Here is a 24,081-nt window from a genome sequence, read left to right as displayed (position 1 = left end):
ACAAACCGGCCAGGGCAGAATTAACATCATTAAAATGTCGTTACTACCCAGAGCAATCTACAGATTCATTGCAATTAAAATACCTATTAAAATACCAACAGCATATTTCACAGATCTAGAGCAAATACTCCAAAAATTTATATGGAACCAAAAAGACCCCGAGAGCCAATCTTGAGAAAGAAGAACAAAGTTGGAGGGATCACAATACCAGATATCAAACTATACTTCTATACCCATTTTATTGAGGTTTTTTTTTTTTAAATCATAAACGAATCCTGTATCTTGCCACATACTTTTTCTGCATCCAATGTGATCATATGTGTCTATGTTTTTTATTATAGCCATCCTAATAGAGGTGAAATAGAATCTCATTGTGGATTTTTGTTGTTGTTAATCCTTACCCGAGAATATTTTATCCATTGATTTTTAGAGAGACTAGGAAGAAGAGTGGGGGAGAGAGACAGAAACATTGATGTGAGAGACACATTGACTGGTTGCCTCCCACACGACCCCAGCTGGGGATGGGGATTGAACCTGCAACCAAGGACATGCCCTTGACCAGGAATGGAACCCATAACCCTTCAGTGCCTGGGCCAATGCTCTAACCATTGAGCAACACTGGCCAGGGCTCATTTTTCATGTGCTTATTGATCATTTCTATATCTTTAGAGATATGTCTGATCATTTACTTTGCTCATTTTTTATTGGGTCGTCCTTTTTTTTTTTAGTCTTCATCTCAGGATATTTTTCCATTGATTTTCAAATAGATTGGGAGGCAGGGAGAAGGGGGAGAGAGAGAAATATTGATGTGAGAGAGACACATCAATCGATTGGTTTCACTTTCTTGATGGTGTTATTTGATGTGCAAATATTATTTTTATTTTGAAGTAGTCCAATTTGTTAATTTTTCTTTTATTGTCATAACTAAAAAAAAATCATTGACTAGCCAAGCTTACAACGATTTATTGTTATGTTTTCTTCTAGGGTGTTTTAAAATTCCAGCTTTTATATTTAGATATTTGATTCATTTTGAGTTAATCTTTGTGTATTCTGTGAGGTAGGGGTCCAAATTTAGTTTTTTTTTGCATGTGGATAACCAGTTGTCATAGAGCCATTTGTTGAAAAAACTATTCTGAACATATTTTTTATACTAAGTGTCATAGACTACTATACAACTTAACACCTCTAGATCTACCTTATTCTTTTTAATGATCAGAAAGTATTATTTTTCATAAATTTATCATTAATTACTCATTTATTGACAGTCATCAATATTATGTTCAGTTTTTTTCCTTTGAAAACCATAACATCCTTGTTACATATATCTTTGTGTATTTAGCCTACTATTTTGTACATTTGGGATGCAAGTTTAAATTTTGGTAGAGGTTGCCAAATTTCTCTCTAAAAACCTTATAAACTTGTTCTTCAACATATGAATGCCCATTTTGAAGTGCAGTAATTATCATCTATTGTTGTTGCTCAGTCCCTTGTATGTACATATTGAGTACACAGTAGATACTTAGTAAATATTTTTAGGTGATAAAGGTAAGTGTAAAACTGAGGGGCTATCTATAATTTGGGTCAGAGTCAATTTAAGCTCGTTAGGTGAATCAAAGAATACAAAGCCAATTAAAACTTTATATTCAACTAACAGCACATTTACATGTCAAAGTAGGAACAATGGTAGCCAAGATTATATAGCTAACATTATTATATCCTTTGTAGTTGAAACAAAGCACATCGTTTTTTGAATTCAAGATTTTTACTGGCATTTGTGATAGGGAATTGCCACAAAAACTTTCTTCTTTTTTAGAGAGAGAGGAAGCGGGAGGGAGAAAGAGATAGAAACATCGATGGGAGAGAGACATCAACAGCAATCGGCTGTTTCCTGCACATCCCCTGCTAGGGATCGAGCCCGAAACCTGGGCATGTGCCCTGACCGGGAATCTGACCGGGAATCCAACCGGGACCTCTCAGTCCATGGGACAATGCTCAGTGCACTGAGCCACACCTGCTGGGCTTGCCACAAAAACTTTATCAGAGATCTATTAAAGAAGGAATTTTGATTAACAGGAATGAGAGTTTTGGTTAGCGAAGTATAATTCAATGTATAATGGGAAGATGTACCACCTTGGAGGTGCTCAGATTAATCATAATCATTTGGTTTTCAGACGTAGTTTGATAAAAGAATTAGCAGTACAGTGGGTTAAAATTTAAGAATGTGTTTAAATATCACAGTGCCAGCTTTTCTCATATAGAATAATAATCTCAGACTGATTATCAGTTATGTGATATTGTTGCCATAAAGATGACCTGTCCCTGAGTGGGTCTGCCTAGGGCCAGCTGGTTGTGTGTGCGTTCTTGACTTGATGCAGGAAAGATTTCATGATATGAGTCCAGGTGACTTGGAGGGTATGCTGTTTTTACTTTATTTTTTTATTTTATTTTATTTTTAATTTTTTTATCTTTATTGTTGAATGTATTACAGATGTTCCTCATTTTTCCCCTATTGACCCCCTCCTACCCACTCCCCCCCTCCTGCCTTTTCCCACACTGTTGTCTGTGTCTTGGTTACATATAAGTTTTTTGGTTTATTTCTTCCCACCCCCTAGCCCCCCCCCCCCTTCCCTGTGAGGTTTGTCAGTCTAGCAACCAATTTGTACTTCTTTTTTTTTTTATTTTAATCCTCACCCGAGGACATTTTTCCATTTTTGTTCAGATAGAGCAGGAGGGAGAGAGAGGAGAGAGAGAGAAACATTGACGTGAAAGGGACACATCGAGTGGCTGCCACCCACACGACCAACCAGGGCCGGGGACAAACTGCAACCGAGGTACATGCCCTTAGCGGGAACCGAACCCGGGTCTCTCTGTACCGCAGGCCGACGCTCTAACCGCTGAGCCAAACCGGCCAGGGCCAATTTGTACTTCTTAATCCCTTCACCTTTTTCACCCATTCCCCCAACACCCCTCCCATCTGGCAACCAACAAAATGTTCTCTGTATCTATGAGAATGTTTCTGTTCTGCATGTTCATTTTGTTTGTAGATTCAATTGTCGATAGATATGTATTCATTGCCATTTTGTTTGTTCATGTATTTTATCATTTTCTTCAAAAAGAGCCTTCAACATTTCATATAATAACGGTTTAGTGGTGATGAACTCCTTTAACCCTTTCTTGTCTGGGAAAGTCTTTATATGGCCATCGATTCTAAATGACAGCTTTGCAAGATGGAGTAATCTTGGTTGTAGGTTCTTGCTTTTTATCACTCTGAATATTTCTTGCCACTCCCTTCTGGCCTGCAAAGTTTGTTTTGAGAAAGCAGCTGACAGTCTTATGGGAACTCCCTTGTAGGTAACTAACTGCTTTACTCTTGCTGCTTTTAAGATTCTCTCTTTGCTCTTGAACCTTTTGCATTTTGATGATGATGTGTCTTGGTGTGGGCCTCTTGGGGTTAATCTTGATTGGGATTCTCTGTGCTTCCTGGACTTGTATGTCTGTTTCCTTCACCAAGTTAGGGATGTTTTCTGCCATTATTGTTTCAAATAGGTTTTCGATTTCTTGTTCTCTCTCTTCTCCTTCTGGCAACCCCAAGATGCGAATGTTGGCACACTTGAAGTTGTCCCAGAGGCTCCTTACACTCTCATTTTTTTGGATTATTTTTTCTTTTTGCTGTTCTGATTAGGTGTTTTTTGCTTCCTTAAATTCCAAATCGATGGTTTGCTTCTTGGCTTTACCTACTCTACTGTTGAATCTGTGTAAATTATTCTTTTTTTCAGTTAGTGCCTCCTTCATTTGTGACTGGTCCTTTTTTTATGCTCTTGAGGCCCTCACTAAGTTCACTGAGGTTCTCACTAAGTTCATTGAGCATCTTTACAAACAGTATTTTGAACTCAGCATCTGTTAGGTTGCTTATCTCCATTTCGCTTAGTTCTTTTCCTGGGGTTTTGTTCTGTTCTTTCATTTGGGACCTGTTTCTTTGTCTCCTCATTTTGGCCACTTTCCTGTGTTTGTTTCTTTGTTACTTAACGAGAGGTATGGGGCTAGCTGAGACCAGATGCTGCTTATTTGAAAGAATTTAGGAAAACCTGAAGCAGGATCCAAGACAGGCCAATCCTGTGGTGAAGCAACTGGCAACAGCTTAGGTGGGCCTGTAAGTTGTGTGGGGCGGGGCTTCAGGGAGTCAGCAGGGCGGGGCTACCAGTGTGAGCCAGGTTGCTGGAGTCCCAGATATGGCGGCTGTCTGCCGCCCCAGGGAAGGGCTCACCAAAGGAATAAAGGCCTCTGACCTGGAGAAAGCTTCCTCTCCAGCCCCCGCTCCAATGCCAAACAGCTCATTTCTTCCCTGTATGTCTCTGGCGCCCCTCGAGCTGCCTCCCCTCCAAGCTTAGAGGAAGAGAGTCCGATAAGTCTGTGCGCGGGCCCTTTAAGAGGAGCTGCCTGGGGCTCCAGCCGCCTCAGTCTCCCTGAGCCTCAGTTCCCGCTGGTTTTTCCAGCCAGAAGTTGTGGGGATTCTCTTCCTGGCACTGGAATCCTGAACGGGGCACCTGGTGTGGGACGGGGACCCCTCCCTCAGGGAGGACCTTCCCAGCCGAGGTGTCCTCCTGATTTTTATCCGCCACACGTGAGTGTGGGACCAGCCCGTCACACCTCCGCCCCTCCTACCCGTCTCCACGTGGCTGCTGCTTTAATTCCGTAGTTGTAGGACTTCCATTCAGCTTGATTTCAGGCAGTTTTGAATGATGGTTGTTCTGTAGTTTAGTTGTAACTTTGATGTGGTTGTGGGAGGGAGCAATACCGCGTTTACCTACGGCGCCATCTTGACCGGAAGTCGAGGGTGTGTTTATTAAAGCTGGGGACAGTGAGACAAGGAAAGGCTTAGCATAGCAGAAGCAACAGGAGAGACTAAGGTGGGGCTGCTTTAGTCCACTGGGAAGTCAGAGAAAAGGGGGCCTTGGAGACAGGTTCAGAGGGCTAGTCCGCGTTGATCTGCCCCTCCCCATTGCACCCCTGTTTGTTAGTCTTATAGGGACCCTCTAGAGTTCAGGAGATGCATGCCTATGGGGGAACAAGAAGGGAAAGGGAGAGGCACAGGTGTGCTCCTGGGAGGGAGAGCTTAAGCTGGGTCCTTCATCTTGAGGGTTTTTATTTTATTTTTATATTTTTTATACCTTTTATTTTTTAGAGCGAGGAAGGGAGAGAGAGAAAGAGAAACATCAATCAGCTGCTTCCTGCATGCCCTCTACTTAGGGATGGAGCCCACAATCCAGGCATGTGCCCTGACTGGGAATTGAATTGGGACCTCTCAGTCCATTGGACGGCGACTCTAAATTCACTGAGCCACACTGGCTGGGCCGTCTTGAGCGTTTTTAAAGGCTGGGAGTTTAGGGGAGTTCTTAGGAGAGCTCTCAGTAGAATACTCATCAGCTTTTCCAGATGTATCCTTTCAGGGTCGTGGTCTCCACTGATTGGTCAGTGCAATGGTAGGGGGTCATTAGTTATTGCAGCTCGTCCTGGTGTCACCAGCCTGGTTTTGCTGCTTTTCTGGGCCTGGAGCTGAAATATAACTGAGGCCTAGATGTTATCCTTAGGGAGGCGACCTCTGTATCTGGCTGTAAATTGCTTGCTCAGTTTGTTTAGCTATCTGTCTCAGTTTTCTTATTCTACTTGCCATGGAATTTTCCTAGCTTCTTACTATTCTGCTTCAATATGACTGATTATCAGTTATGTGATATAACTGATACTAAGTATAGTTTGAAACATTGTCCCCGTGAAGCATATAACTGACAGAGGGACAAAAATAAAAACAAAGAATAACACAGCAGAAGCCTCTATCATTCATCTCAGCAACTAGGTGATTGCACCTCTTAGAGATTTACTTTTTTTTAGAGAGGGATAGAGAGAGAGAAAAACATTGATTTGTTGTTCCAATTATGTATGTATGTATGTATTTTTGTTAATTCTCACCCGAGGGTATTTTTCCATTGATTTTTTTAGAGAGAATGGAAGGAAGGGAGGGAGAGAGAGAGAGAGAGAGAAACATCAATGTGAGAGAGACACATCGATTGGTTGCCTCCCACAGGACCACAGGCTGGAGATTGAAGCTGCAACCCAGCCAAGTATGTGCCCTTGACTGGGAATTGAGCCCTAGACCCTTTGGTCTTTAGGCTAATGCTCTAACCGCTGAGCCAAACTGGCCTGGGCGTTAGAGATTTACCTTTTAAAAGTCTATAGTAATGTGTACAGTCAGTAGAGTAGGTACTATTTTGTTAAATCTGTGAAAGATTCTCCAAGGTTTAAAACTAAAAATCAGTCCAAGGTTTTTTCTTTTTTTAAAGAAATGGTTTTAGGCTTACCTGTGTTGAAATTATTTCTCATAATTAGGCAAGGTGACCAGATGTTTATCATTTTCTTAATTATTTTTTATAGCCCTACAACTATAAAATGGAGATGATAGCTCGGCCAGTATGGCTTACTGGTTGAACACTGACCCATGCATATGCCCAGGTTGTGTGCCCAGTCCTCAGTGGATGGCATGCAGGAAGCAGTTAATCGATATTCTCTCTCATCTGTGTTTCTGTCTGTCTGTCCCCTTTCCTCTCTCTAAAAATCAATAAAGAAAAAGTATTTTAAAAATTAAATTAAAAAAGAAAAGAAAATGGGGATGATAATATCTAACTTTTACCTACTTTGCAAAGTCAAAGCAGGGGATGATAAATTAGAATATTTCTTTAAGGTATAAGGAAGAGGTATTTTTTTCATCTAACTATAAAATTTATTTATTTTTGGATATATCACATTTTATTATTTATTTTTTCAATTTTTATTAATTTATTTTTGTTACAGATGTTTCTACTTTCCCCCAGATACCCTCCTCCCCACCCCCCACCCCCGAACCCCTCAGCATTGTTGTCTATGTCCATTGGAAATTTATTTATTTATCAAACATTTATTTCACATCCTCCATGTTTCATTAGTAATGTTGAGTAATGTTAGAAAGTATTAGTGTTTGTAAATTTTTTTTTTGTAATTTTGCTTTTCTTTTGAGTGTCAGACGTGTTGGAAGTGTTGTCTTTAAAATCATGAAAGTAATTACTTTGTATGTCGTTTAAGAGCTTATCAGAGCCCTGGCCGGTTTGGCTTAGCGGTTAGAGCATCCACCTGCGGTCCGGAGAGACCCGGGTTCGGTTCCCGCTAAGGGCATGTACCTTGGTTGCAGTTTGTCCCTGGCCGTGGTTGGTCGTGCGGGTGGCAGCCACTCGATGTGTCCCTTTCACATCGATGTTTCCCTCTCTCTCTCTTCTTCTCTCTCCCTCCCACTCTGTCTGTACAAAGGATGGAAAAATGTCCTTGGGTGAGGATAAAAAAAAAAAGAGCTTATCAGAGGCATTGTTTTGGTAGTTGCTCTGTTGTAGTGAAAACAAGAGAATTCCTAGAGGAGTGTAGAGTGTATCTCTAGACACCACAGCTGTAGCAGAAACATCATATAAAAGACACTGATGTGGATAAATTTAGCTTCATTACCCACAAGCTCACGCTTGAACCAGAGGCGTGTACCTGCTTCATTGACAGATCCCTGCCAGAAATGTCAAGTGTCTTCCTAAAACTGAGCAAGTCACTCTTGAGGGTGTTCTTGGAATTCATGGTGCTAACTGTGATAGTGGCATCAGTTTCAATTTCTAGTTTAAAAATAATCAACAAAATTAAAGTAATTTTTATCATTTTAAAATACAGCCATTTGGACCCCTTGGCAATGGGCAAGGAGGCACCTGATTGGTGGTGTTGCTCTTTTATTTATTTATATCCTCATCTGAGGACATTTTTTCACTTTTTGTTCAGATAGAGTGGGAGGGAGAGAGAGGAACAGAGATAGAGAAACATCGATGTGAAAGGGACACATTGAGTGGCCGCCACCTGCACGACCAACCAGGGCCAGGGACAAACTGCAAGCAAGGTACGCGCCCTTAGCGGGAACCGAACCCGGGTCTCTCTGGACCACAGGCCGATGCTTTAACCGCTGAGCCAAACCGGGCAGGGCTGGTGTTGCTCTTTCATCAGTCAGGGGCAAAGCAGACACACAGTCCTTAGTTCATCCCAGTTTGATGCCTGTGTTGGTGGCCAGAGCTGTTTCATGTCTGGGGCATGTAAAAAAATGCAACCATTTGGAGCCTTTGAGCATATTTTGAGTGAGTATGCACAGCTGTTAGTACAGCTCAGATACATGTGCTCTCAACTCAGACACTGGGTTGATTAATACATAACAGCATTGTTGGCTCCTGTAGTAATATCAACCATTTATCATTTCAAATTGCTTTATTCTTAGTCACATTTAATGGGATAAAAAGTTAACTTTTAGTATATTTAAAACATGTCTTTACAGGATCAAAAGGGTATGTAATGAAAAATAAAGCTGCTTCCCATCCCCTTACCTATTTAGTTTTCCACCCTGAAGGCAACACTGATACAGCTTACCATGTATTCTTCCAGAGATAGTCTCTGCATTTCAAATGAAGTGTATATGTATTTTTTTCTTTCATAAATGGTAGCAAGTAGTACCCCTCCTTCATGTTTTGCACCTTGCCCTTTTTCAGTAATTAAGATAAATCAGTGTTTCTGTATTTTATTCCTGTCAGTGCAACAATAATGGCTACAGAGTCATATAAAGTTTAATTTATAATCATACTGGACACTTGGCTGTAGTCAGGAAGTAATAAGTTAAGGAGCATTAAAACAATAATTCTGTAAATTTGCCTAAAGATGAGTTTCTCTAAGAGTATACATTGCATTCATTAGTGATCAGAAATGTTATTTTTTTAAGGAAATGCTATATTTTAAACCAAAATAAAAAATATGTTTTTTAATTTATTTTTTCTTTATTGATATTAGTGAGAGAGAAGAAGGGAGAGGGAGACAGAAACATCGATGAGAGAGAACATTGACTGGCTGCCTCCTGCATGCCCCTCACTGGGGATTGGGCCCACAACCTGGGCATGTGCCCTGACCGGGAACCAAACGGCGACCTCTTAGTGTATGGGTCGACACTCAACCACTGAGCCATACTGGCCAGGCACCAACGTTGTTTTTGTTTGTTTGTTTATTATTTTTGTTTTGTTTTATTTGAGAGGAAGGTGGAGAGTGAGTGAGATATATCACTTTGTTGTTCCACTTATTTATGCATTCATGGCTGCTTCTTATATGTGCCCTGACTAGGGATTGAACTCACAACCTTGGTGTATAGGGATGACGTTCTAACCAACTGAGCTAGCTGGCCAGAACTCATATCAATGTATTTTTATTTATTTTATTTTACAGAGAGAGAAACATTGATGTGAGAGTGAAACATCGATCAGCTGCCTCCTGCACACCCTGTACCAGGGATGGAGCCTGCAACCTGGGCATGTGCCCTGAACAGGAATTGAACTGGCAACCTTTTGGTGCACTGGATGATGCCCAACCAACTGAGCCACATCAGCCAGAGCCCATCGTATTTTTAATATTTCAAAAGATAATGTTAGAAAAAGAAGTATGCGATCATTATATACAACTGGGCTTTTTATTTATTGGGAATAAAGAAATAATGAGCCCTGGCCGGTTTGGCTCAGCGGTTAGAGCGTCAGCCTGCGGTACAGAGAGACCCGGGTTCGGTTCCCGCTAAGGGCGCGTACCTCGGTTGCAGTTTGTCCCCGGCCCTGGTTGGTCGTGCGGGTGGCAGCCACTCGATGTGTCCCTTCACATCGATGTTTCTCTCTCTCTCTCTTCCTCTCTCTCCCTCCCGCTCTATCTGAACAAAAAATAGAAAAATGTCCTCGGGTGAGGATGAAAAAAAAAAAAAGAAATAATGAACTCTGTGAGGTGGCAACTTATATGTTTAAATTGTTCTTATCTTTCTATTTATCTTATCTGTCAACTTGATAGCTTCTTTATCTTCACACTGATAAAACAATTTATAAGGAAAGGTGTGTTGTTTAAAAATATGATAATGGATGGAACAGGAATAATTATTTATTCACTGTGCTCTCTAGAGAGGAATTGTTTGTATTTGTATTTCTATGTCAACTCTAGAATAAACTTTCCAGGAGTCATAAGCATTAAGATCTGCTTCAGTTGTTAACTTGCATTGGTTTTTAAATTCAACCTTAGGATTCTTGTAAGTATACTGTAGTCTTGAAATACCCTTTCTCTTTGACATTTAGTCATCTTACTTCCCATAGAAAGGCATGGAATTCAGAATGACGCTGATAATTGAAAGAATTGGTCAGGCATAAAATACAAGGAGGCCCCAAGAAACAAAGACCAGGGACTATGTTGGCGGGGGAAATAGAATCTCTTCATTGGTGTTAGCAAAGGTCACATATTTGTTAAAGTAAACCTTTGCTGAGCAACCTCAGGGATGGATGTGTGTGCATCCGGGACTACGGAGTGGAGGGGTGGGGGTGGGTGCTCCTCTGTTCCCTTTCCATTGACTTTTCTGGTCTTTTTCATTTGTCAGCATCTTTTCAGCAGTTTATCAATTTGTAAATGTTTACAATTATAAATGTTTACCGTATGTATATAAAACAGTGAAACTAGCTTGTATGTAGTTTATACAGTTATTCTGATTTCTTTGTTACATTTGCTGTATATAATCTCATAGGTGCACATGCAAAAATCCCTTGGCAGTGAGAAGTGAGGAAGTGCAGGATATCACATTATGACAAAATACCATGACTCAGTGATTGGGAATAAATATATAAAGTATCAGTTTTATTAATTTGAATATGAAAAATTTAGGCATTTCAGAAGAAAGAGTTCTAAAGGAACAATTTTAAAAGAGTTATATCTTAAAAGTATCTTTAAAAATATGAAGTAGGCCCTGGCTGGTTTGGCTGAGCAGTTGGAGCATCAGCCTGTGGACCAGAGAGTCCCGGGTTCAGTTCCCACTAGGCCCTAGTGGCTAGGGGCATGTATCAAAAAAAAAAAAAAAAAAAAAAGAAGTAAAATACATTACTTTGCATTGGTTGATGGTGGTGTTGTTTTGTTCTTGAACAGAGAGTTATATATCTCCATATACTTTTGCTTAGCTCTCAACTCTTTGTTCTATCTATTAGAGTTAAAAAAGTCATTTGCGGCTGTACTGTCAATTTGTGTCAGTATTAGCTTTTTAGTAGGTATGTTAGTATTCTTGCTTACAAATAAAATGTAAAGTACAATGTTCTTTTTTATTATTTTTATTTTTTAATTCTCACCTGAGGATATTTTTTCATTAAATTTTTTTTTCTTTTTGGACAGTGGAAGGTGGAAGAGAGGGAGAGGGAGAAAGAAACATCAGTGTGAGAGAGACACATGGAGTGGTTGCCTCCAGCGTGACCCCAACCAGGGACGGGATCAAACCTGCAACTCAGGTACATGCCCTTGACCGGAATTGAAACCGCTACCCTTTGGTCCATGGGAACCGCTGAGCCAAACCAGCCAGGGCATAAAGTACAATTTTTTTTTCTTTTTTTATCCTCACTCGAGGACATTTTTCCATTCTTTGTTCAGATAGAGTGGGAGGAAGAGAGAGAGAGAGAGAGAAAAACATCTATGTGAAAGGGACACATCCAATGGCTGCCTCCCACATGATCCAACCAGGACCGGGGACAAATTGCAACCCCGGTACATGCCCTTAGTGAGAACCAAACCCAGGTCTCTCTGGACCACAGGCTGATGTTCTAACCGCTGAGCCAAACCAGCCAGGGCCAGTATTCTTAATATAGTGGTTGAGAACACAGGCTTTTAAAACTAGACCGCTTGAGTTTGGATCCTGGCTTTGCCATTTACTGATTTTGGCACCATGTAACTTAACTTAGCTGTGCTTCAGTTTCCTCAGCTGTCTAATAGAGATAAAGGTTGAATTACTTTACTTAACTAAATAACCTATACTGAACACAGACTTCAGATATCTCAGATCCAATTTAAAAATCCTGGGATTTTTAAATGTGGCTGGTGTGGCTTAGTGGTTAGAGGTTGGCCTGCACACCAAAGGGTTGTGGGTTCAATTCCAAATCAAGGGCGCGTAACTGGGCTGCAGGTTTGATCCCAGGGGGTCAGGGCACATGCAGGAGGCAACTGATAGATATTTCTCTCACATCAGTGTATCTCTCTCTCTCTCCCCTTCTCTCTCTAAAAATCAGTTTAAAAAAATTTTTTTTTAAATCCTAGATTAGTTCCCTTTGGGTTAGGTGTCTACCCTGGTCTGTCAGTTTATGGCCATGGAGACAGAACTGTATGGATGGAATAGATGAGCTGTATAGACATGAACTGGAGGCCCAGTCTTGTCAGAGGGGTTATTGGGTCAGGCAGAAACCCAGAAGGTGCTTATTTTAAAAAAAATTTTTTTTTCTATTTTTAGCCTCACTTGAGGACATTTTTGCCTTTATCTTCAGATAGAGTGGGAGGGAGAGAGAGAGGAGAGAGAGAGAGAGAGAGAGAAACATCGATGTGAGACAGACATATCGAGTGGTTGCCACCCACACGACCCCAACCGGGATGAACTGCAACTGAGGTATGTGCCCTTAGAGGGAACTGAACACAGGACTCTGGTCCGCGGGCCGACGCTCTAACTGCTGAGCCAAACCGGCCAGGGCCAGAAGGTGCTTTTAAGTACAGTATTGACACTATTTTTTTTTTATTAATAGATTTATTTTTTAGAGGAGCTTTAGGTTTATATAAAAATGAACAAAGTATAGAGAGTTCTCTTATATGTCCTCACCCCCACCTCCTCAATTTTCCCAGTTAGTAACATTTTGCATTAGTGTGGTACACATTTTACAATTTATACTTTAAAAAAAAAACCAGTTACTTAACCCTGGACTACTGACTTTAAACACAACTCCTTTCTGCCGTTTAGAACATATCTGAATTGTCACCTCTTCCACCAAAACTCCATTGACCTTCACCAAGTCACATAATAGTTTATTATACCATGGGTTAGTCTTATCCCAGTAGTCCCTATGTTCCTTGAGGGAAGGATCTGTGTCTGATAAATCAGAATCACCCACAGCACCTAGCATAATATTTTGCACTTAATTTATCCTCCATAAAAATGTTTTTAATGGGTGAATGAATAATGAAAGACAGTGCTGTAGTAGCAAGATCAGGTGATTAAAATCAGGAGGCCTAGCCCTGACGTTGCTCAGTGGTTAGAGCATCAGTTTGGCCCAAAGGGTTTGCCCTGGCCGATTTGGCACAGCGGTTAGAGTGTCGGCCTGCAGTCCAGAGAGACCCGGGTTTGGTTCCCATAAGGGCACGTACCTCGGTTGCAGTTTGTCCCCGGCCCTGGTTGAGTTGTGTGAGTGGCAGCCACTCGATGTGTCCCTTTCACATCGATGTTTCTCCCTCTCTCCCTCTTCCCACTCTATCTGGACAAAAAAAGGGGAAAATGTCCTCAGGTGAAGATAAAAAAACAAAACAAAGGGTCTCGGGTTTGCTGCCACTAACCGGCTTTGTGACTTTGAACAAGGTCTAGTCAGAAGTCAGTCACACTCTGGAGGGAGAGGGCAGTGTCTCTGTGAGATCTAAAGTTCCTTGCAGTCCTTTACACTTTGCTGGGTTTAAGGAACTGTGGCACCTGCCATCACTTCTCACCCTAAATATTATATGTTTTATCTGCTAATAAAATAAGTATTTGTCAACACTTCATAGACGTCATTTGACCCTCAGAAACCACCTTGATTTTTAAAATAACAAAAACAAAGTCAGTTTAAGTGGCTTGGCCAAATCACTGCCTGTAAGTAATGAAACCAAGAGCTAAACTCCAGATCTCCAAATCTTGTGTTCCACACCACTCTTAATTATTAATAACTGCTTTAATCTTCTCCCATTATAAAGCCAACACCATTTATTGAAGAGACTATCTTTTCTTCATTGTATGCTCTTACCTCCTTTGTCCAATATTAATTGACCATATTGATGTGGGTCAATTTCTGGGGTCTCTGTTCTGTTTCATTGTTCTATATGCCTGTTCTTGTGCCAGTACCGGGCTGTTTTGATTACAGTGGCTTTGTAGTATAGTTTGATATCTGGTTTTGTGATCCTTTCACCTTTGTTCTTTCTCAGCAGTTAGAGCATCGGCCTGCGGTCCTGAGAGACTTGGGTTCAGTTCCCGCTAAGGGCATGTGCCTCGGTTGCCGTTTGTCCCCGGCCCTGGTTGGGTAGTGCAGGTGGCAGCCACTAGATGTGTCCCTTTCACGTTGATGTTTCTCTCTCTCTCTCTCTCTCTCCCTCACTCCCTCCTTCCCTCCCACTCTATCCAAACAAAGAACGAAAAAATGTCCTCGGGTGAGGATAAAAAACAAAACAAAAAAAACTCCCAACAAACAAAAGCCAAGGACCTGAAAGCTTCATAGGTAAGTTTTACCAAACATTCAAAAAAGAATTAACACCAGTCCTCCTCAAACTATTCCAAGAAATCCAAGAGTAAGGAAGACTTCCAAGCTCTAACCGCTGAGCCAAACCGGCCAGCGCGGGAGTTTTTGTTTTTAATTACTGCTTCCATTTCATTAATTGTTACTGGCCTTTTCAGGTTTTATGATCCTTCCTTATTGAGTTTTGGCAGACTGTATGTTTCTAGGAATTTTTCCATTTTGACCAGGCTGTCCAGTTTGTTGGCTTATAGATATTCTACATATTTTCTTATAATCCTTTTTATTTTTGTGATGTCAGTTGTTAGTTCATCTCTTTCATTTCTGATTTTATTATTTGGGTCTTCTCTCTTTGTTTCTTTTTTTTTTTTCTCATTAAACTTTGTTTTAATGGGTCTCAAAATTCTGTGACAGATTTTTTGGTCAAGTTGTTTCCATTAAAAAGTACTGATTTTAAAAACTAATAACTTAGAAACTGCCACACACACACAAAAAAACCAAATGGTCCACAAAACATTCTCCTTTCCTTCTGAAGGTTTTACGGTGCATTGTAATCATTAACCAGTCTTTTACTATTAAACTTAAATGGCCAATTGAGACAAACAGTTCTGAGAACATTCTTCCACCACTGATTAAGACTGGGGTGGCAGGTATTGGGGATAATATTCATTTAGCCTTCTGAGCTTTCTGAGCAGACTTGGTGACTTTCCCAGCTCCAGCTGCCTTCTTGTCCACTGCTTTGATGACACCCACAGCAACTGTCTGGTCTCATGTCACGAACAGCAAAGCGGCCCAGAGGGGGATAGTCAGAGAAGCTCTCAACACACATGGGCTTGCCAGGAACCATATCGACGATGGCAGCATCACCAGATTTCAGAAACTTGGGGCCATCTTCCAGCTTCTTCCAAGAACGATGGTCAATCTTCTCCTTCAGCTCAGCAAATTTACAAGCAATATGAGCTGTGTGCCAATCCCGCACAGGTGCATATCCAGCATTGATTTGGCCTGGATGGTTCAGGATAATCACCTGAGCTGTGAAGCCAGCTGCTTCCATTGGAGGGTCATTTTTGCTGTCACCAGCCACATTGCCACGACGAACATCTTTGACAGACACGTTCTTGACATTGAAGCCCACATTGTCCCCAAGAAGAGCTTCACTCAGAGCTTCATGGTGCATTTCAACAGACTTTACTTCAGTTGTTACATTGACTGGAGCAAAGGTGACCACCATGCCGGGTTTGAGAACACCAGTCTCCATTCTGCCCACAGGAACAGCACCAATGCCACCAATTTTGTAGCCATCCTGGAGGGGCAGACGCAGTTGGACGAGTTGGTGGTAGGATGCAATCCAGAGCTTCACGCAGCATGGTTCCACTGGCATTGGCATCTTTACGGGTGACTTTCCATCCCTTGAACCAAGGCATATTAGCACTTGGCTCCAGCATATTGTCACCATTCCAACCAGAAATTAGCACAAATGCTACTATGTCAGGGTTGTAGCCAGTTTTCTTAATATAGGTGCTGACTTCTTTAACGATTTCCTCGTATCTCTTCTGGCTGTAGGGCGGCTCAGTGGAATCCATTTTGTTAACACCAACAATCAGTTGTTTAACACCCAGTGTGTAAGCCAGAAGAGCATGCTCACGGGTCTGCCCATTCTTGGAGATGCCTGCTTCAAATTCACCAACACCAGCAGCAACTATCAGGACAGCACAGTCAGCCTGAGATGTGCCTGTAATCATGTTTTTGATGAAGTCTCTGTGTCCTGGGGCATCAGTGATGGTCACATAATACTTGCTGGTCTCGAATTTCCACAGGGAGATATCAATGGTGATACCTCGCTCACGTTCAGCTTTCAGTTTATCCAAGACCCAGGCGTACTTGAAGGAACCATTCCCCATCTCAGCAGCCTCCTCAAATTTTTCGATGGTTCTTTTGTAGATCCCACCACATTTGTAGATCAGATGGCCAGTAGTGGTAGACTTGCCGGAATCTACGTGTCCAGTGACGATGATGTTGGTATGAGTCTTTTCTTCTCCCATTTTGGGTTTGGTTTAGTGGTGGTTTTCACGACACCTGTGTTCTGGCGGCAAACCCGTTGCGGAAAAAAAAGCTCTCTTTGTTTCTTGATATGTCTGGCTAAAGGTTCATCAATCTTGTTTATTTTTTCAAAGAACCAGCTTTTGGTTTCATTGATCTTTTGTATTGTTTCTTCAGTCTCTGTTATTTATTTCTACTCTGATCTTTCTTTTTTTTCTTTGTACTTTTTTTTTCTTTATTGATTTTAGAGAGAGAGGAAGAGAGAGGGACAGATAGAAACATCGATGAGAGAGAGCATCAGTTGGCTGCCTCCTGCTCTCCACTGGGGATTGTGCCCACAACTCGGGCATGTGCCCTGAGCAGAAATTAAACCGGTGACCTCTTGGTGCATGGGTTGATGCTCAACCACTGAGCCATACGAGTCAGGCTACTCTGATCTTTCTTATTTCCTTCTTTCTCCTTACTTTGGGTTTTTCTTGTTGTTCTCTAATTCTTTTAGTTTTAGGATTAGATTGTTTATTTGAACTTTTTCTTTTTTTTTTAAATCCTTACCTGAGGATTTTTTTTTCTCTCCATTTATTTTCAGATAGAGTGGGAAGGAGGGGTGGGGGTGAGAGGAAGAGAGAGAGAGAGAGAAACATTGATGTGAGAGAGACACATCGATTGGTTGCCTCCCACATGACCCCAACCAAGTCTGGGGACCGAACTGCAACCGAGGTGCATGCCCTTGTCTGGAATTGAACCTATGACTCTTTGGTATGCAGGCTGACACTCTAACCACTGAGCCAAACTGGCCAGGGCTTTTTCTTGTTTCTTGAGGTAGGCTTGTAATGGTATGAACTTCCCTCTAAGAACTGCTTTTACTGTGTCTCATAGATTTGGGGTTGTTATATGTTCATTTTTGTTTGTTTCCAGGATGTTTTTTATTCCTGCTTTGATCTCATTGGTAATCTGTTCATTGTTTAATAACAACCTATTTAATTTACATGTGTTTGAATTTTTTTTAATCCTCACTTGAGGATAGTTTTCCATTTTTATCTCCAGGCAGAGAGAGAGAGAGAAACATTGACGTGAGAGGGACACATCGACTAGTTGCCTCCCGTATGACCGCCACCAGGGCCGGGGATGAACTACAACCCAGGTACGTGTCTTTGCTGGAATTGAACCTAGGACTCATTGGTCCACAGCCTTGACACTCTACCGCTGAGCTAAACTTGCCAAGGCTACATGTGTTTGAATGTTTTTGAGTTTTTTTATTGTAGGTAATTTCTAGTTTCATGCCATTGTGATCCAAGAGGATGCTTGATATGATTTCAGACTTCTTGAATTTGTTAAGGCTTATTTTGTGCCCTATTTTTAATTTTTTGAGAAACCTCTATACTGTATTCCACAGCACCTGTATCATTTTGATCCCATCAACAGTACAGTTTCTGCACATCCTTGGCAATACTTGTTTTTAGGTTTTTTTTTATAATAGTTATCCTAATGAGTGTGAAGTGGTACTTCAGTTGTATCTTTGATTTGAATTTCCCTAATGATCATTGATGTTAAGAATCTTTTTTTTTATCCTCACCTGAGGACACTTTTGCATTTATCTTCAGATAGAGCGGGTGGGAGAGAGGGAGGAAGAAAGAGAGAGAAACATCGATGTGAGAGAGACACATTGAGTGGTTGCCACCTACACGACCCCGACCAGGGCCAGGGACAAACCATAACCAAGGTACGTGCCCTTAGTAGGAACCGAACCCGGGACTCTCCAGTCCTCAGTCCAACGCTCTAACCGCTGAGCCAGACCAGCCAGGGCTTAAGCATCTTTTTAATATGCATATCTTATTTTGTGAAGTAAATCTTGAAATATTTTGTCCAATTTTTAATTGTGTTGTTTTCTTTAACTGGTAAACAGTCTTTTAATTTTAAATGTAAGTCCTTTGTTGGGTATGTATTTTGAAAAATGTTTCTACCAGTCTGAGGCTTACCTTTTAATTTTCATTACGATACCTTTGTAAAACCAAAGTTTTTTATTTAGATGAAGCCAAATTTGTTAATTTTTATTGATTTTTTTTTTAGTATGTGAAAATAAATAAAAGTCATAATCAAACCTACAATTGAAAAGTTTTCTTCAACAGTGTGGTAGTAAAATCTTCAATTAAGTGTGAATTACTGACTAGAATTAAGAATAAAAAATTATGTTGTGCGCTGGCCGGTATGGCTCGGTTGGTTGAGCATTGTCCCATGCACTGAAAGGTTGCCGGTTTGATTCCCTATCAGGGCACATACCCAGATTTCGGGTTTGATATCCAGTTGGGGAGTGTGCGGAGGCAGCCAGTTGATGTTTCTTTTTCTTTCACATTGATGTATCTCTCTCCCTCTCTCTAAAATCAATAAAATATATTTTAAAACATTTATGGTTTTTTTTGTAGCTGTTGTCTTGAGATAATCCCTTTTTCTTTTATCTTTCGTATATTACCATCTTTCCAATAATACTTTGTAACACATATTAAGTACATTTATTTCTGATAGGTTGATTTAAACCAAATTTTTATAAGTTGTATTTATTTCAACTTCATGCAGACAGCCAATTACTTAGAGATTTACAATTTTGAATCCCTCTAAGTAAAATGAATGAATTGCCTTTCAAGTAGTACTCTTTATCAGTCCACGTTGGTATTTATTGCATTTATTTAATAAAGTAGGTTAAGTCTTTTCTTCTTTTGTTTCTTAACTATAATTTCTGAGACTGAAAAGTATTACTTGTGATGTTATGAAGCAATAATATGGTCAGTAAAGGAAGTGTTCACTCAAGTAGTATTTAAAAATGTCATGGGCTGCTCACAGCTTTCATTTCTGCAGAATCTAATCCTGCAGTGATCCTGGCAGGGATGGTGTTTACCCCTTCCAGTACCACAGAAGGAGCCTGTTTAGCTTCCTGCATCATTGGCCAAATTGCCATTAAGTGCTGTCACAGCATCTTTATTATTTGGCACAGTGTAGGCGGCAGCAAGAAGCACTCTTACTGTATAGTAGCAGTGGATTTTGTGTAACTGGCAGCTAGAAAATTGTTTTTTTTTGTAGGCAGGGAGAGCTTGACAGGAATGTTGAGAGTGTAGAAGAATCTCGGAGATTGATATATTATTAAATGCTTCAAACTATTTGGCAGCATGGCCTGTTAGGTACTAGTAATAGAATGAGTAATTTTAAAGTAGGCCCCAAGTTTCTCAGAATTTTAATCTTGGGCACGTTTCTTTTTTGGGGGGGGGTCACACTGTTTACTTAAGACAAATTTCATGTATGTGATCCTCTCCAGTGAGAAGTTCTTTGTGACGATGCCGTGGGCCTTGACCATTCAGAGAATCAAGTCATCTGACTTACCCATCATGTGAATAGCCCTGCAGATAGCATAGGTTTTAAACTGGACATTGAACCTGCCTGTCACCTTGTCAGCCTCAGCCACATTCATCTGGATGGACATGTGGTCCTTGGTGCCAATGAAGCAATTGCTGGCAGAGTGTTTCCGCGGCACATACAGGTCATGTTGAGGGCACCACGACAAGCGAGTCTGCAGAAAGCTTGGGCAAACTTACTGTTTCATACCATCTCCATTCCTTAGAAATATTGTGTATGTGACTTAGATGCTAGAGTAAAGGGCATTAGATTTTTAAGTGTACTCAGTCCATGACTATAAAGTAGACATTCAGAAAATTTTCAATTTTCTTGTTTTTATTTTGATAAAAATATGCTGAAAAGTTGCAAGAAAATTACAATTGATAACCTATGCCCTTTACCTAGATTTGTTGCTTATTAATATTACCTTTAAGAATTGTACTTAGGCCTTGGCCGGTTTGGCTCAGCGGTTAGAGCGTCCGCCTGCGGTCCGGAGAGACCCGGGTTCGGTTCCCGCTAAGGGCACGTACCTCGGTTGCAGTTTGTCCCCGGCCCTGGTTGGTCGTGCGGGTGGCAGCCGCTCGATGTGTCCCTTTCACATTGATGTTTCCCTCTCTCTCTCTTCCTCTCTCTCCCTCCCACTCTGTCTGTACAAAAAATGGAAGAATGTCCTCGGATGAGGATTAAAAAAAAAAAAAAAAGTATTGTACTTTAAAAAATGTTTTTAATTAGATTTACAGAAAAGATGTAGAAATATGGGAATTCCTGTATGTCTTTCACCAAGCTTTCCCTAATATTAATTACAACCATATACAGTTATCAAAATCAGGAAATTGATATTGATTCAGTACTATTAATTATTAAGGTTTTATTTGAATTTTGACAGTTTTCCCACTAGTGTCCTTTTTCTAGTCCAGGATCCAAATCCAGGATCCTGTAGTGTATTTTATTGTCATGTCTGTAGTTTTCTCCAACCTGCATAGTTTTTTAGTCTTCCTTTGCCTTTTCTGACCTTGACATTTTTGAAGAGTACTGGCTAGTTTTTTGTGTGGAATGTTTCTCAGTTTGGGTTTGTCTGGTGCCTCATGATTAAATTAAAATTATGTATTTTTGGCAAGAATACCAGAGACATGATGCTGTGCCCTTCTCAGTGCATGATGTTGCTATGTCTTACTGCTGGTAATGGTCATCCGAATAACTTAGTTAAGGTACTACCTTCCAGATTTCTCCACCACGAAGTTACTATTTTCCCTTTGTAGTAAGTAATTATCTTGTGGGCAGATACTTTGAGACTCTGCACATATCCTGTTTCTTAGATACTCTCACCCACAAATTTTAGCATCTGTTGATGGTTCTTGCCTGCAACAGTTATATTACTATGGTGTTTGCCTAATGGTGATTTTCTGTTTCCATTATTTCTTTTATCTTTATTAATTGGATTTTTCTTTAAGAAAGAACTGTGCTTTCTCCCCCATTTATTCATTCATATCATTGTGGACTCATGAATGTTAGGGAAGTGTGGTTCCTCTGGCCCACTACCCTCTTCCAATTTCCTCCTTATTTCTACCCCATTCTCACTCAGAAGGGCATTCCCCTATATGACCACAGTACGGTTATCACTTCACATTAGTGGGACATTTCACATTAATATATATTCTTGTCTAATGTGCAGTTCATAGTGAAATATCCTCAGTGCACCTATAATAGCCTTTACATTTTTTTTTTAATCCTCACCCAAGGATATTTTTATATTTATCTTCAGATAGAGTGGGAGGGAGAAAAGGGAGAGAGAAAAACATCACAATGAGAGGGACACATCAAGTGGTTGCCTCCCACACAACCCCGACCAGGGCCAGGGATGAACCGCAACTGAGGTACGTGCCCTTGGCTAGAATCGAACCTGCGACTCATTATTCTGAGGGCCAACACTCTACCGCTGAGCCTAACCATCTAGGGCCCCATAATAGTCTTTATTTTTTTTATTTTTATTTTTTTTATCCTCACCCGAGGACATTTTTCCATATTTTGTTCAGACAGAGTGGGAAGGAGAGAGAGAGAGAGAAACATCGATGTGAAAGGGACACATCGAGTGGTTGCCACCGGCACGACCCAACCAGGGCCGGGGACAAACTGCAACCGAGGTACATGCCCTTAGCGGGAACCGAACCCGGGTCTCTCTGGACCATAGGCCAACGCTCTAACCGCTGAGCCAAACCGGCCAGGGCCCCATAATAGTCTTTAATGTGCACATGTTTTGATCCATAATTCAAGGATTATGTTTGGTTGCCAGAAATATTTTACATCTCTACTTTAACCTAAAACAGTTCTCTAGCCTTTTTTTTTGTAATGTTTTTTCCTTTATTGATTTTACAGAGAGAGGAACTGAGAGGGAGAGAGAGATAGAAACAACGATGAAAGAGAACATCGATTGGCTGCTTCCTGCATACCCCCACTGGGGATCAGCCTACAACCTGGGCATGTGCCCTGACCGGGAGTCGAACCGGCGACCTCTTGGTGCATGGGTCGACGCTCAACCACAGAGCCACACCGGCCAGACACCAGCCTTTAAAAAAAAAAAAAAAAAAAATCAGTCCTGACAGTTGTCTTAGAGAATTTTCCTCCATTTGGGTTTTTCCTGAATAGATTTTTTTCTGAATAGATTTAGGTTAAACATTGTTGACAGAACTATCCCACTCATTATATTGTATTCTTCTCAATACACCACATCAGGGTCAGTCTGTCCCATCATAATTGCTGTATCTCATCACTTGGTTAAGGTAATGTCTGCCAGATTTCTTCAATTGTAAAGGTACCTTTTCCTCTTTGGAATTAATATAATTTGTAGGGAGACATTGGGTTGTATTGAATATCCTCCTTCACTTAATGTTTCTTGCAAGAGTGATATTCTACCTTTTTCATTTATTCTATTTTTATTGGCATTATTCTATAATGCCCTTTATTTATTGTTGTGCCATTTATTACAATCAGTATAGACTCACAGATTCTTTTTTTTGTAGCAGCTTTGTTGATGAGATATAATTCATATACCATACACTTCACCCATTTAAAGTATACACAATTCAGTGGTTATTAGTATATTCACAAAGTTGTGCAGCCATCATCAGTCTATTTCAGGACATTTTCATCACCTCAAAAAACTACCTCATACCCTGTAGCTACCATCCTTCAATTCCCATTCCCCAGCCCTAAGCAATCACTAATCTAATTTCTGTTTCTTAGTTTGCCTCTTCTGGACATTTTATAAAAATGGAATTATAATATGTGGTCTTTTGTGACTGGCTTCTTTCACTTAGCATAATGTTTCTAAGGTTCTCCCATGTTTTAGCACTTACTGCTCTTTATGACAGAATAATATTCCATTGTATAGATATACTAGATTTTGTTTATCCATTTGTCAGTTGATGGATATTTGGGTTGTTTCTACCTTTTGGCTACTGTGAATAATGATGCTACAAATGCTATAAAATTTGTATGCACAGCCCTGGCCGGTTTGGCTCAGCGGTTAGAGCGTCGGCCTGCGGTACAGAGAGACCCGGGTTCGGTTCCCGCTAAGGGCATGTACCTCGGTTGCAGTTTGTCCCCAGCCCTGGTTGGTCGTGCGGGTGGCAGCCACTCGATGTGTCCCTTCACATCGATGTCTCTCTCTCTCTCTCAATTCCTCTCTCTCCCTCCCGCTCTATCTGAACAAAAAATGGAAAAGTGTCCTCGGGTGAGGATAAAAAAAAAAAAAATTTGTATGCACAAAACAATGTAAATGTGAACCTAACACTACTGAATGGTACACTTAAAATGGTTAAGATGTTTAATTTTGTTTTTATATAATATAAAAAGAAAATACTATGGAATGTCCATATGATAGAATATTATATAGCAATTTAATATTATAATTATAAAACCCAACATAAAATGATGCTTAGGTATACTCTTAAAATGATGTAAAAAAAATAAATATTATTTTAAATATGTAAAAATTGCACCCAGACCGTGTGACTCAGTGATTGAGTGTTGACCCATGCACCAGGAGGTCACTGGTTCGATTCCCGGTCAGGGCACATGCCCAGGTTGTGGGCCTGATCCCCAGTGGGTGGCATGCAGGAGGCGGCCAATCCATGTTTCTATCTCCCTCTCCCTTCCTCTCTATCTAAAATCAATAAAGAAAAATGATTTTAATATGTAAAAATTGCTAGAAATATATTGAAGGATGTTTACTGCAAAGTTAGCAGTGATTATCTCATGATGATTAGATTATTAAAAGACCATA

General features: G+C 40.6%; 1 protein-coding gene and 1 pseudogene across 2 annotated transcripts in view; one reads left to right on the top strand and one right to left on the bottom strand.

Annotated features, from left to right (window-relative positions):
- TULP3 (TUB like protein 3) overlaps positions 1–24,081 on the top strand; it is a 76,876-nt gene that overhangs the window by 8,448 nt on the left and 44,347 nt on the right. The gene's annotated exons all lie outside the window — the stretch shown is intronic.
- LOC118624268 lies at positions 14,744–16,435 on the bottom strand (annotated as a pseudogene). The gene has a single exon (XR_004958350.1). The product of XR_004958350.1 is annotated as an elongation factor 1-alpha 1-like (transcript).

This window comes from Molossus molossus, unplaced genomic scaffold (assembly GCF_014108415.1).
Source record: "Molossus molossus isolate mMolMol1 unplaced genomic scaffold, mMolMol1.p scaffold_m16_p_10, whole genome shotgun sequence".
Classification (NCBI taxonomy): domain Eukaryota; kingdom Metazoa; phylum Chordata; class Mammalia; order Chiroptera; family Molossidae; genus Molossus; species Molossus molossus.
This window is presented reverse-complemented; position numbering and strand designations above follow the sequence as displayed.